The sequence below is a fragment of the Acomys russatus genome, chromosome 28 (genome assembly GCF_903995435.1).
Source record: "Acomys russatus chromosome 28, mAcoRus1.1, whole genome shotgun sequence".
NCBI classification, from domain to species: domain Eukaryota; kingdom Metazoa; phylum Chordata; class Mammalia; order Rodentia; family Muridae; genus Acomys; species Acomys russatus.
In genome coordinates this window covers 27,190,107-27,203,542 of record NC_067164.1, presented here as the reverse complement: position 1 = coordinate 27,203,542, position 13,436 = coordinate 27,190,107, and positions in this window count along the sequence as shown.

Below are 13,436 nucleotides of genomic sequence, written 5' to 3'. Positions count from 1 at the left end.
AATCATCCTACAGATGACTTCGGAAACGAATGAGGACAGAAAACCCAGAAAGGAGGAAATGAGTAATAGGAGAAGGGGACCTATGAACCCAAATTCCTCCTGCCTCAGACAGGCAAGTAACTTTTCTGGACCGAGGGAAGAGGGGGCCCTTTTCAGAGGATCACATTTCAAGGGGATTTCTGGACACCAGAGATGTGGTGGTGGGAGGGGGCAATGCTTCCTTCAAAGGTTTAGGAAGAAAAACTAAGGGGTTCTATAACAACAGCAAGGAAAATGGGCTAAGGCTGCCTTGGAAAAGAATGTTTCCTTCGTTTCTCAGCCCCATCTGTGGCAGTTTCTGAAAGCCTCCAACAGTGTGTGCCATCGGAAGTAATTCTGCCTCCGCCTTGTAGGATCCAGGGAGCTTTGTCCTTGTTCCGTACCTAGTGGAGACCTCTGAAGAAATACTACTGCCTCGTTTCTCCATGTATAACTTTTGCACTGGGTCCCATAACCCTGGCTGAGCAATCTTCCCCACGCCTTGGCTTCTGCCTGGCTTCCTGACCCGCGTTCAGGCGCCTGTTCCTGCTGGAGCGCTGCCCTGAACTTCAGCCTCCTTGGCAAGGGCACCAGCAGCCCGCCTGGCCCTCAGCCACTATCCTCGGAGACAGGACAGACTCCTTTTCCCACCCGGATGGTAGTCTGGGCTTTCACACTGCCCTCTTCCCTTCTTGAGCACCAATCTAGTATTGCCACTCTTCCGTGTTCTGTTCGGTCCCTGAGTAGATCCCCCTGCTTCCTCTACGTGAGAACTCACAGATAGATTCCCATATCAGCAAAACCAAGTCCAGATTCACCATCCACAGTGTATTTATTAAAAACACGAAAGCCGGAGGGACAAAGACTCCGGGTTTGATTACTTCTGCATCTTGCCGATGTGATGAAGGAACCACGACTTTCCTTTTCTTTCTCAGCTATTCCAGCTGTGCCGCCTACTCTTCAGAGAGTGGCACAACAGCCCTAATTGACCAGGGCTAAGCGGGTCGTCTCCACAGGATCCTAAGAGCAATTGCTCATCCACCCCGGAGTCCGGTCAGCCACCTGCTGAGCTACTCTGGAGCGTGATCTTGGCCACAGTGGGAGAAGGTGCGCAGTCAGGACTTTTTGGTTGTGGGAGGTGGGGTTACAGCAGGCTACTGTTGACCCGCATCCTGGCACAATAGTATCTAGAGAACAAAAGACATTTTTCTCAAACACATCTTTTGTCAAGAAAAGAGGGTGGGTATTTTGTTTGTTTGTTTGTTTGTCATTGTTTCTGTTTTCTAAAAGCCTCACATTTTATCACATACTCCTGCCATCCTGGCCTGGTTGTGTCCTGGTATTAATATTTTAGCCAAAGACTGTCAAACGGGTAGAATTGCATGTCCCCTGAAGCACATGAACGAGCCGGTGCCTCGCTGTCGTGTTCTCTTAGCTAGAACCCTTCTGGGTGCCCCAGTATGATTCTAAACTGAGTGGGCTATGGAGCTGAGCTTGTCTGTAAGGTGACCTCACCTGAAGAATAAAAGACAATAGAAATGGCAAGAAAAGTTGGAGGTAGGGATTTAGAAAGGGGGAAATGACATAATACAATACTCAAGTATAAAAATTATCTCTGTAGTGTAAACTTAAAATATTCCAAAAAAAAAAGTAATTTGTATGAGCTATGTACAGATTTTTTTCTTGACATTCATTAAATGATAATTCTTTTTTTTTTTAAGGGTTAAATGTTAACCAGGAAGAGAATTACTTTTATTTAAACTGTGACAAGTAGATATAAGCCTGGTGCTCATGAAGCAGTTGACTCAGAATTAATTTTTTCTCCATCCAGGCTTAACCTTGCTCTTGTCTCCAGCAAGGATGTGGTCTGTGAGCTAAAACGTATTTCAGGCTTTTTCTGGAGGCACTGCACTGCGGGCTGAGCTGAGCTTGCAAAGTTAGCAGGATTCTGTGACGTATCAGGCCCCATGCCATCTGTCTACACTGGCTTGCTCACAGCAAGGGGAATCTCAAAATGACTCTGATCACTTCGAGATGGTGTCTGAAGTGCACTTCTCTGCAGCCTGCCTCGCTTCCCAGGGCTTTGTCTTTTGTTAACAAAAACAAGCGAGACACTCCTAAGTTTGTCATGAAGAGCTAAACTTAAATATTGGAGGGGGAGCGCTTTATGCAAGTTTTTATAAAGAGCTCAGAGCCCAGGCCTTGCCCACTGCTGCATTGTGCTACCACTACCCAGAGATGCACATGCAAGCACAACAGAGCAAGAGGGAAAGTTACAGGCATTTGGGCAACATAAATCATCCTTAGGTAGGTCTGAAATGTCTTTTCTTTATTAACGTTTTTCTACCATTTAATTTTAGTATGACCATGTTCTTAGGTACACAAAAGCTGAAAGGCTAACCTTTTATTATTTCAGTAGATGACATATCCCCACCAGTTACATTAAACACCTCCTAAATTTGCCACATTAGCCCTCAAAATATGTTGTTAGGGTATTTTTTTGTTTTGTTTTATTCTTAATATATGGATGTTCTACCTGCATGTACGGCTGTGCAACCCATGGGTTTTTGAGCTCAAAGAAAATCTTGGATACCCTGGAGCTGAGGTTATACACAATTTAGAGCTGTCATGCGAATGCTGGAAATCAGACCTCAGTCCTCTGCAAAAGCAGCCAGCGATCTCAACCACTGAGCCGTATTTCTGGCCCTTTGGCTAGACACTTAGAAGGAAGATGTAGTCACACTTTAATGCCTTTGATATGTGCCTCTTTAAAAAGGACATTTGCCTAACATCACAATGTTTGTCAGATCTTTAAAAAAAAAAATTTGCACCACAACCTAAAATCTAGTCAATATTAAAATTTCCTGGTATTTCTCCCACCTCAGAATATTATATGTGTGTGTGCAAATGTACATATTTCAATTTCGTGTGTGTGTGTGTGTGTGTGTGTGTGTGTGTGTGTGTGTGTGTGTGTGTTCTTTTTAAACATGGCTTATATAAATTTGTATTGGTTGTTTTTCTGGCAGATGTAATAAAACCCTTGCCAAAGTCAACTTAAGGAAGGAAGGTTGTGTACGGCTAATATTTTGATGGTGCAGCCCATGGTGAGACAATCACCTTAGCAGGAGGCTGAGAGACCACTGGTCACACTGTGTCTTCAGTCAGGAATCGGAGAGGAGGGTGCTGACCGGCAGTGAGACTTTTCCTTTGTACTCAGTCTGGGCTCCCTGGTCCCCTTTGGGACAGTGCCATCCACACTTGGGGTGAGTCTTCCTTGCTCTGTTAACCCTTTCTGGAAACACCTTCATGTGTTTCCATAGCAACTCTAATCCTCCTTGAGCCCACAGTGTAGGCTTACCATCACAATAATGTGTCTGGTCCTTATCCTTTTATCTTATTTTAATCTAGAAGGATTTATTATTTATTTATCTTATTGATGATGATCTTTGAAAACAACACACCAGTAAAAAGTCCCCAATTCTGGGCTGTGTGTGTTTTTTTTTTATCCCAAAGAATTCTTTAACTTGTTTTTCTCCTTTGAGTATCTGGTTAAATGACAGGCCTGATTAGAAGCAGGAGTCAAGAGTCCTGATTGGAAGCAGGTAGCTCACTGAAAGAGTTTAATGGAAGGAAATTAAGAGATGGGGCCGTCTCCAGATGTGTGGGCAGGCATAGGAAACAACATGGACAGAGGGGGCTCTCTGGGACCATGTCCTCGGGCTGAGGACTGAACTGGTCAGTAGAAGCACTATGGGGGGCTGCAGTTGGGAAGAGAACCCCCAGAGTGAGCCGAGATTGAAAAGGAACACAGCCATCACCTAGTAGACGCCTAGGAGAGAATGAGGCAGTGGAGCCTAGACAACATCCCTTTCCTCCTCCGCGCTTGGCATTTCTGCGGGAGCCTTGCCCCCCTCCCCCACCACCACGTGCATGTGCATGCGCGCGCACACACACATACACACACACACACACACACACACACACACACACACACACACACGTGCATGCAATCCAATCAGAAGGCAAACTGCAGGGGTTGCTGAATGACCATAGACGATGCCTCCAGCAGCCAGGGCTGGATGCAAACAGACACCAAATGCATCAGGGTAAACATTTTGGCCTAGGATGCTTTGGAGGCCGTAAGAAGACACAAACAACCACAGAATGAAAACAACTGAAAAAGAATTACAGTGACCATGTTCAGACTTTTTTCCTTGTTACCACTCCCCCAGGCTGTCAGCATAACAACTATTTTGTTTGTTTGTTTGTTTGTTTGTTGAGACAGGGTCTCTCTGTATTAGCCTTGGCTGTCCTGGACTCACTTTGTAGACCAGGCTGGCCTCGAACTCACAGTGATCCACCTGCCTCTGCCTCCCTAGTGCTGAGATTAAAGGTGTACGCCACCATACCTGGCAACATAACAACTATTTACACGGCATTTGCTACGTGCTATGTGTTATCCTCGTCAAGGCACCATAAGCTATACAGGAGGATGTGCTCGGACTATATAGAAACACCATTTTATATAAGGGTCTTGAGCATGCCTAGATTTGGAGGTTCATGAAGGGTTGGGCCTAGAGCTGATCCCTCGTAGATGCTGGAGGTCAGTGTCACTCTCCAAGATCTTAATTCAAAAGGTCAAATACAATAACTTTTGCTAAGTATTTGTTGTGTTATAGTGGCACAGGCCTGTAATCTCAGCTCTCAGAGGCAGGCAGATTTCTATGAGTTTGAGGCCAGCCTGGTCTACAGAGTGAGTTCCAGGACAGCTAGGGCTACACAGAGAAACCTCCATCTCAAAAAAAAAAAAAAAAGAAAGAAAGAAAAAGAAAAGAAAGAAAGAAAGTGTTGCTTTCTGTGGAAGATCCCAAGCTGAACTTAACAAGCTCTCGTTCTGTTATGGAAAGCCCTATAATACTCTCTCAATTAAACAAACCATTTCTGTCACTCAACCATCTTTCACATAATGTATTTATTTCTGAAGCCCAGGGCTTTTATTATTTCTAACTATGAAAACACACCCAGGGTCATATATTAAACCCACTCATTCACCCTGACAAGGTTCAGCTTGTTTGGAAGGTGGCTTCTGGTTTCCAAATAACAATTTGAAGTGCCCTTAAATAGAATGCATCAGTTTTCAAACAGATATCTAAAGTGCTCTACACTTACATGTGAAAGTGGCATTAGGCTGAAGTGTGTGACTGATGCTCAGTGCTTCCCAAAGTGGTTGAAAGGCAGCTGAGACTGTCTTAACCCCCTTCCCCCGGCCCTTGCCCTCACCACCACCCCTCGCCCCAGAGGCAGACGGATGGGTTATTATAGGGAACTTGGAGACCCCTTTAGGCTCAAAGATCTTAATTGAGATATGTAAATTTACCAGCCCCACCTGTCCTGTGACTAAGCTAAATTGGTTTGGATCTACACCGCGTTGTCTGCACATAGTAACTTCGGCATTGCTCGGCAACATAGATGTCTGTTGGACTCCATTTTCTTACGAATAAGACAAGAAGGCTGAGCTGATTCATCTCTATGGTCACCAAGCACTGTAACTCCATATATTTTGGAGGACTCTATAATGGCCCAGGTATATATGATATAAAAATAAATACCCTAAATATAAATTATACATAAATATCATATATATGTATATACAAATATCATAAATCTTTTGAATGAATGATAATTTGTTTTCTGAAGAACATATTTAGCTTTATTGAATACCTTTAGATTCCCAACAGAAATATTACAAGCCAGGGGGAAAGGAGGAGGAACTGACAGGCATAGAAAACCACTGGATTCAGTTCCTAGTTCTGCCCATTATGAACCATGTGAACTTGGACAGTTTACCTACCCTTAGCACATTACGCAGAGCATCTGTGATGTCAGAACTTGCGTGTGATGGTCTCTGGTGGAGAGGCCTCTGGGATGTAAGTTCATGAGAGCAGGGCCACCCTGAATGTATTAGTCACCCATAAACACAGCCCTAGAGAGCTGGAGATAGCTGTCCACAGCCAGAGACTAGGGACACGCCAGATCAGTGTCTGTATAGTCCCTAATCTTGGGACTTCTAGCCTCCGGACGTGTGAGGGAATGAACATCCAGCGTTTGCAAGTTGCCTACTCTGTGGCATGCTGTTACAGCTGCTTTTGAAAGACTGAAACAGTTGGCATTTCCATCCAAAATAAAACAGCTGTCCACCTCTGCCTTGTATCAATGTATTGATCGGCTGCCTGACAATCCCTGGCATCTTACTTGGCATCTTGTGATGAATACATGGTTTGTTGTTGTTTCTGTTTTTGTTTTTGTTTCTGGAGACAGGGTTTCTCTGTATCGTGGCCCTGGCAGTCCTGGAACTCTGTAGACTAGGCTGGCCTTGAACTCACCAAGATCGCCACCACTGCCTGGCAGTGATGAACAAATATTTCTCTGGGCATGCCTGTGTGGCATCATCTCGACAGGGGCGGGTGTGTGTGTGTGCGTGTGTGTACGTGCATGCGTGCGTGCGTGCGTGCGTGCGTGTGTGTATGTGTGTGTGTTCCTGAGCATGGCTGTGAAGAGTTATTTAAATTAGGTTAACTAGAGTGAGAAGATCTACCCTGAATGTGGGCACCATGTCTGGGATCTCAGAGTGCCTTAGTAGGAGAGCTGAGCAGCAGCAGTGGTAGCCCTCCAATTCTTGTCTGCAGATACAATGTGGCCACTTCTAGTCTGCAGATACAATTGGCCTTAGGTTCCTTCCCTCCCACAAAGTGTTTCTCCCAGAAATAAACAGAATCAAACCCTCTCTTTCCCCAAGCTGCTTTCCTGGGGGTGTTTTATCACAGCAACAGGAGAAGGGAATACAAGGTTGCTGGCTGTCAAATTTAGAAACCTACTTTGACTAAGTTGTTGAAACAGAAGTTCACTAGAAGGCTTTGGGCTGGCTCAGAGAAAGCTGGAGAATCATGCCCAGAAAAAAAAAAAAAAAAAAAAAAAGATCCTTCCAGGGCCTGTGTCCCAGGATGTTGTCACAGTCTCTGTGGTGTTACTACTGGATAAGTGAAGTCTATTCAGGCTCTGAGTCACCGAGTGAGATCAGGCTCCTGGGTGGCATCCATTTAGGTGAGTCCTACAGCTTGTGTGCAGTGTGGCTGGGGTGAACACGGCCTCTCCATGACCACACCCACCAGAATGTACCCAATGAGGGGCAAGCAATTTCCCCAAAAGGAAAATATTCCTGTCACTGCCAAAATATCCTGAGCAGATAGAGGACTGCCAAGAATCACAACAAAATTTTTCCACTAAACAGCCGTGGTGCTTGTATTTTGGAAATCTAGAAAGTGTTTGGGAGATGAAAGTTACTGTGGAAAAGCTAAGTGCACTGTGCACGCCTAAGATCCCAGCGCTTGAGAGGTGGAGGTAGGGTGATCACCATAAATGCCAAACCAGCTGGATCAACAGAAAAAGGGAGGAAAAAAAAAAAAAAAAAAAAAAAACACGGGTTGGAGGTGGGCAAACAGATAGGCATTAGCAAAGTCCAATAAGCTGATCCCATCACTTGTATCAGTTGTTTCCTCAAAAGAATGTTAGGTTCAGCAACACAGATGTATGGCAAATGGGTACCATTTTTTACTTGACTCTCTATAAGCCTTAGTCATCCTCCACCAGCCAACTCTACTTCTTTATCCCTTCTGGGACATCCAGCATCTCTTCATTTCCAAAACACCTAGCAGGGCTTGGCTTGTACTGCTCTGCCAGGCCTGGGACTAGGGAGGCATGGACTGCAATCCTAGCCCTGACTATTTTGGGGGTAGCGCTGCACATAGCCCAGTTTTTTCTTTTCACTGGCCACACCTGGCTGCCCAAAGGTCCCTCCTGTGTCATATGCATGATCTCTATGCCTAGGCAAACAATGAACAAACCATACTCTAGGGACCATTGCACACCTATGAGCCCAGCCTAGTAGTCTTTTTTCATCTTTTTCTGCCCTTCGCTCTTTCTTTTACCTCCTTGGTGAACTGTTGTTACCAGTTTAAACCTGTCCAAGCTTTTGTAAGCCATCAGTCTTACAAGCACTGAATTTGATTTTTCTGTCCATTTTTCTTTTCAACCTAAGTACTTGGCCTCCGCACAAATCTTATCGCATTCACTCTTGAGTGACGCAGCTGGACCTGTTTTCTCCTTATCCCTCTCTTTATGAACCTGATTTACAGGCTGTCTAGATCATTCCAATCCATCAGACCCTCCTAAAGACCTCATCCCGCCATAGTGCTCAGCGAATCCCTATGCCACATCTAAGGTCCCAGCTGAGTCAACTTTTTAACTCTGCTGTGAACCAAGTCCCATGAGGCCTGGTTACTGGGTCTCAAACAGTGCGCCTTAATTGCCCAATTCCCTCAGTAATATCTTCCCTTGCTCTATTGCAAAGGTTCTCAACCTGTGGGTTGCAACGCCTTGGGGGTCAAACAACCCTTGCATAGGGGTCACCTAAGACCATCAGAAAACAGATATTTACATTACAGTTCATAACAGTAGCCAAATTATGAAGTAACAGCAAAAATAATTGTATGGCTTGGGGCTACCACGACTGTATTGAAGGGTCACAGAATTAGGAAGGTTGAGAGTCACTGGTCTATTGTCAAGTCCCTGGTATGCACTGGGACCTGAGCCATTGACAAGCAAGTGTCCCTAGTGACTCATGTGAACCAGCGTACAAGGGACTTGTTTCCCTCATGTCACCTTCACTCTGTCCAGCCTTTGTCCCAAGCATGGATGAGCTCTCCTATAGTTTCTCTGCTTCGGCAGCACTCAGACTCCTCCTCTCCTTCCCTGTGCCTCACAGCTCATGAACTAGGCTCTGAGGGACTCTCTCACTTCTTGAAAGTCTTTCCTGGTTCAAGAAGTTCAGAGGCATAAAATGCCCCGACTATCATAGTTTCCTGTCCTGAGTCACATTCTAACCCTCCAGCCTGCATGTGTAATCATGGGACTTTTCCTCTGTGATAAATGTTAGGCCTACAGGTATCTTCTACCATTTCTCTCTCTCTCTCTCTCTCTCTCTCTCTCTCTCTCTCTCTCTCTCTCTCTCTCTCTCTCTCTCTCTCTCTCTCTCCTCCCCCACTTCTTCCTTGCTGTCTGATTCTTCTCATAGATTCCAAGTTTAGGGATCCCAAGAAGAACTTCTAGCACACACTCTGTTCTCTTCTCTTGAACACCACGCATTAGAAGAAAACCCAGCCATGAGCCTCCATCTCATCCTATCTTTTTGCTGCTCTTTCCTGTCAAATAAAAGGATAAGTCAAAGATTGGCATCCATTTGTCTTCTCCTTCTTGTAATTCCTTTCACTACCATGTCCACGGGTGCAGTCTTTCTGAGCAGCCAGCCAGGCCGCAGTGTTCTTGTATGCCTTTCGATCCACAGCAGAGGCCATGCAACTGCTACCATGGCTGCTTCTGGTTCCGTTCTGTCTGATACTACTTTCAACAAATGTAGAGCACTCATACTCTCAAGTCCATCAGTCCATCAGCTACTGGGTGCATCTCCACGCCCAAGCAGCAGACCACACTCATGAAGGAGACACGCCGTCATGTGCGCCACATAGAGAAAGGTGGCCACCCACAAAGATGACTCGGCCATGCTCAATTATCACCAACATAGAGGGGCACACAACTGCCACTGCGGCAAAGAGGCACACCATGCCATACCACAGAGGGAAACATAGCCATGTCGGATATGTTCCTGAGTGTGCTCTGCCCTCAGATGCTTAATTTGAACTCTTTGTCGCCCATCACAGGGGCCAAGTAACTGCTCCTTATTCGTCTTTGGTTATGTCCCTGTTCCGGCACCAATGGTGTTGTGTGACCTTTCCTAGGGGAAACAGGAGCAAACATCTCTTTACCCCAAATAGAATCCCAGTAACAGACTAAAGAAGCTATTTATCTAAGTCTAGTTGATAAACCAAGGAGTTTGGTTTTGGGGAGAGGGGCTCTTTTATTATTTATTTATTATCTTTAGTGTTTTTTTTTTTGTTTTGTTTTGTTTTGTTTTGTTTTGTTTTGTTTTTTTGAGACAGTGTCTCACTATTTAGACCTGGAACTCACTCTGTAGAGCAGGCTGGCCTCATACTCACAAAGATCCTCCTGCCTCTGCCTCCTTAGTGCTGGGATTAAAGGCGTGCACCACTAGACCGGGCCTAATTGGGGTTTTCTTACAGGAGTGAGGGATTATTTGTACAAACGTGGTAATTACAGGTTGCTGCATCACCAAAAGCCCATGGAGCATGCATGAGGACTCACAGAGTTGCATCCCTGGGGATCCTGGACCAGCTTGCAGCCAGCTATGCCAAACTCGCCTCACTCCTAGCAAATGTTGACTGTTATTGTAACCTTGTGGAGGAGTCTCACAAGCTTTATAACTTTCTGAATTTCTTCAGCCTCATAGGACTCCCTCCAGGAGTGTGGAAGTCTGAATGAAAGGAGCCCCCATAGACTCATTGGGTGTGGCATTATTGGAGGTGTGGCTTTGTTGGAGTGGGTGTGGCCTTGTTGGAGGAAGTGTGTCACAGGGGGGTGGGCTTTGAGGCATCAGAAGTTCAAGCCAGGCCCTGTTCACTAGCTCTTCCTGCTGCCTGCGGACCCAGATGCAGAACTCTCAGCTCCCTCTCCATGCATGTCTGCCTACACGCTGCCACGCTTCCCATCATGATGATAATGGACTAAACCTCTGAATCTGTAAACCAATTCCAGTTAAATGTTTTCTTTTATAAGACTTGCCCTGGCTGTGACATCTCTTCGCAGCAATAAAACCCTAATTAAGAAAAGGAGAGAATATTTCACTTCATAAAAAGTAGCCACATATCATAACACAAAGCCCTGAAGTTGTCTTCCTGGGAAATATATCATAAAGGTGTAGATGAGAACAGCACCACAAACCATCATGCAGGTCACTGTGGAATAGTTATTTATCTCTTTGTCGTGCATTTTCTCCCTATAAAATGAAAGTGCTACACCATATCTGATTTCTAAATCACCGCCTGGCTTTTATATTCTTTAACTTCAATGTAGGAAAACTTCTGTTAGAAAGAAAGGAAGGAAGAAAGAAAGGAAGAAAGAAAGAAAGAAAGAAAGAAAAGCTAAACCAAAAAATAGGGGACTGCCATTCTGTTTGAGACGCAACCACTGGGGAAGGCAAAGACTTCCTCTTTTTAAGAGAGAGAAAAGCAGAGACTGGAGGGAGTGAAGGGGTCATCCATGGCTGCTTTGCCTGGAGTGCTTAAAGCAGGTGCTTCTCAACCTTCCTGATGCTTTAATAAAACATAGAACCTAACCCTTCAATACAGTATCTCATGCTGTGATGACTCCCAACCATAAAATTATTTTCACTGCTACTTCATAACTCTAATTTTGCTACTGTTGTGAGTTGTAATGTAAATCTGCTATGCACAGGATATATGATATGTGACCCCCCTCGATGGGTCATGACCATAGGTTGAGACTGTCTGCCTTAAAGCAAGGCTTTCCTTTTGAAGGGATAGTGTTCAGTGTTTCCCACCCCTGTCGAGTGAAAGCTGGGGATTGACCGTGTTAGGTACTGCACAGGCGGGATGCCCAAGACTAAGGATGCAGCCCTGAAGTCACGTAGTCGTGTGGCAGCGGCCACATGTACACAAGCCAATCTTAAACTGGCCACCAACTTAATGGATTAAAAAAGAAACAATTCTGGGACCTGAAACAGGAGAATAGAGAAGAAATAAAAGACCTTGGAAGTCAAGTTGTAGACCAGAGCTTGTCCTGGAATGGTGTTTTTAAAGCTGAGAGTAATGACCGATGAAGAGTCATTTTATCAGTGTAATGGGTCATGACCAGCTTATTGCAGAAACTATATTAAAAGAGAATGGCATATCACATAGAGAAAGAGAAAGTGATTTGTTATGGAACCTTTGTCTCAACAGTAAACATACATATGTTGAATTGTTTTGTAAAAAAAATATATATATATATTTTGTTGGAGTCATAGTCAAAAATACATACATACATACATACATACATACATACATACATACATACATAAGCCAATGGCTCAGAAAAACTTCAGATAGTAGGTACAGATGCTAGCGTCAGCTTTTCATTTAAAGATTGGTGCCAGGCGTGGTGGCGCATGCCTCTAATCCCAGCACTCGGGAGGCAGAGGCAGGCATCCCTGTGAGTTCGAGGCCAGCCTGGTCTACAAAGCCAGTCTAGGATAGCCAAGGCTATACACAGAAACCCTGCCTCAAAAAAAAAGGGGGGGGGAAGGAAAAAAAAGATTGGTGTGAGAGGCTGAGAGGCTGGAGGAGTGGCTCAGCAGTTAGGAGCACTGGCTGCTCTTGCAGAGGCTGCAGGTTTCAGTGTCAGCACCCATATCATGCTCACAACCGTGTGTAACGTCAGTCCCGGGGGATCCAACGGCTTCTTCTGGCATGAATGAGATGCACACACAGACCTGCAGGCAAAATACCCATGCACGTAAAAATAAATTAACAATAACAAAACAAGTAAAGATGCATGTGGGTGGGCCATGTGAACTTAAAGGTGCCAAAGCAGGACATAGAAACACAGCTAAGGACAGTGTGTGAATAGCCTTTACACAAATGTTTCTGCCAATCCCTCTCAATATAGCTTTTAAAGGTTTACTGAATGCTTCCACCTTTGCACACCTCCGTGCGTAAAGATTCAATCCCAGCATTATTTTTGGAAGTAGGAAGATGCAAAGACCTAAATGCTCCACTTTAGGGAAATGGATAAATATTGTAGGCTCCACACCAGCTGCAAATGTTCCTACTGGGAATGGAAATCTCATTTAGAAAGAACCATACCCTCTAATCAGAGGCTCCGATGGGAGGTAGGGCGTGGCTCAGTGATAAAGCACACTGGCTTCCATTCCCAGCAGCATGCACGCAAAGGATGACAATGGACCCACCGCCCTGATCCTGGTAGACTTCTGACCACGTAGCTCAGGCCCCCACTTTCAACCAAACCACACATCATGGAACTGTAGTTTGGGGAGCTCTTCCAGGAAATGCATGAAAGATGAATGCCTTCAGAGTCACCAAACAATGAAGTCTCAGGAGTAGTTTGACCTGTTGGAGATGGTTGGCCAAGAGTGAGCCCAGCTGGATTCCTTCACTTCTCTCCCCGTGTCCTCCATCTGTCTGCAGTTTTTGGTGACTGTCTTACCTGTCTACTGTGTGTATCTGTGCCTGCCTGAATGATGTCTTACGTCTGACCCCAACAAAGGGCTCTTCTCTGTATTTACCAGATAGCACAGAAAACATGGCATGGCAAAGAGATATAGGATCTTTTATGAAATTTTTTTAAATTTTACAAGGGAAGAAACTACTGGCCCTAAGTGACCCCTAAGCACACAGAATAGCAAACAGTACTGCAAAATGTTATCGGAC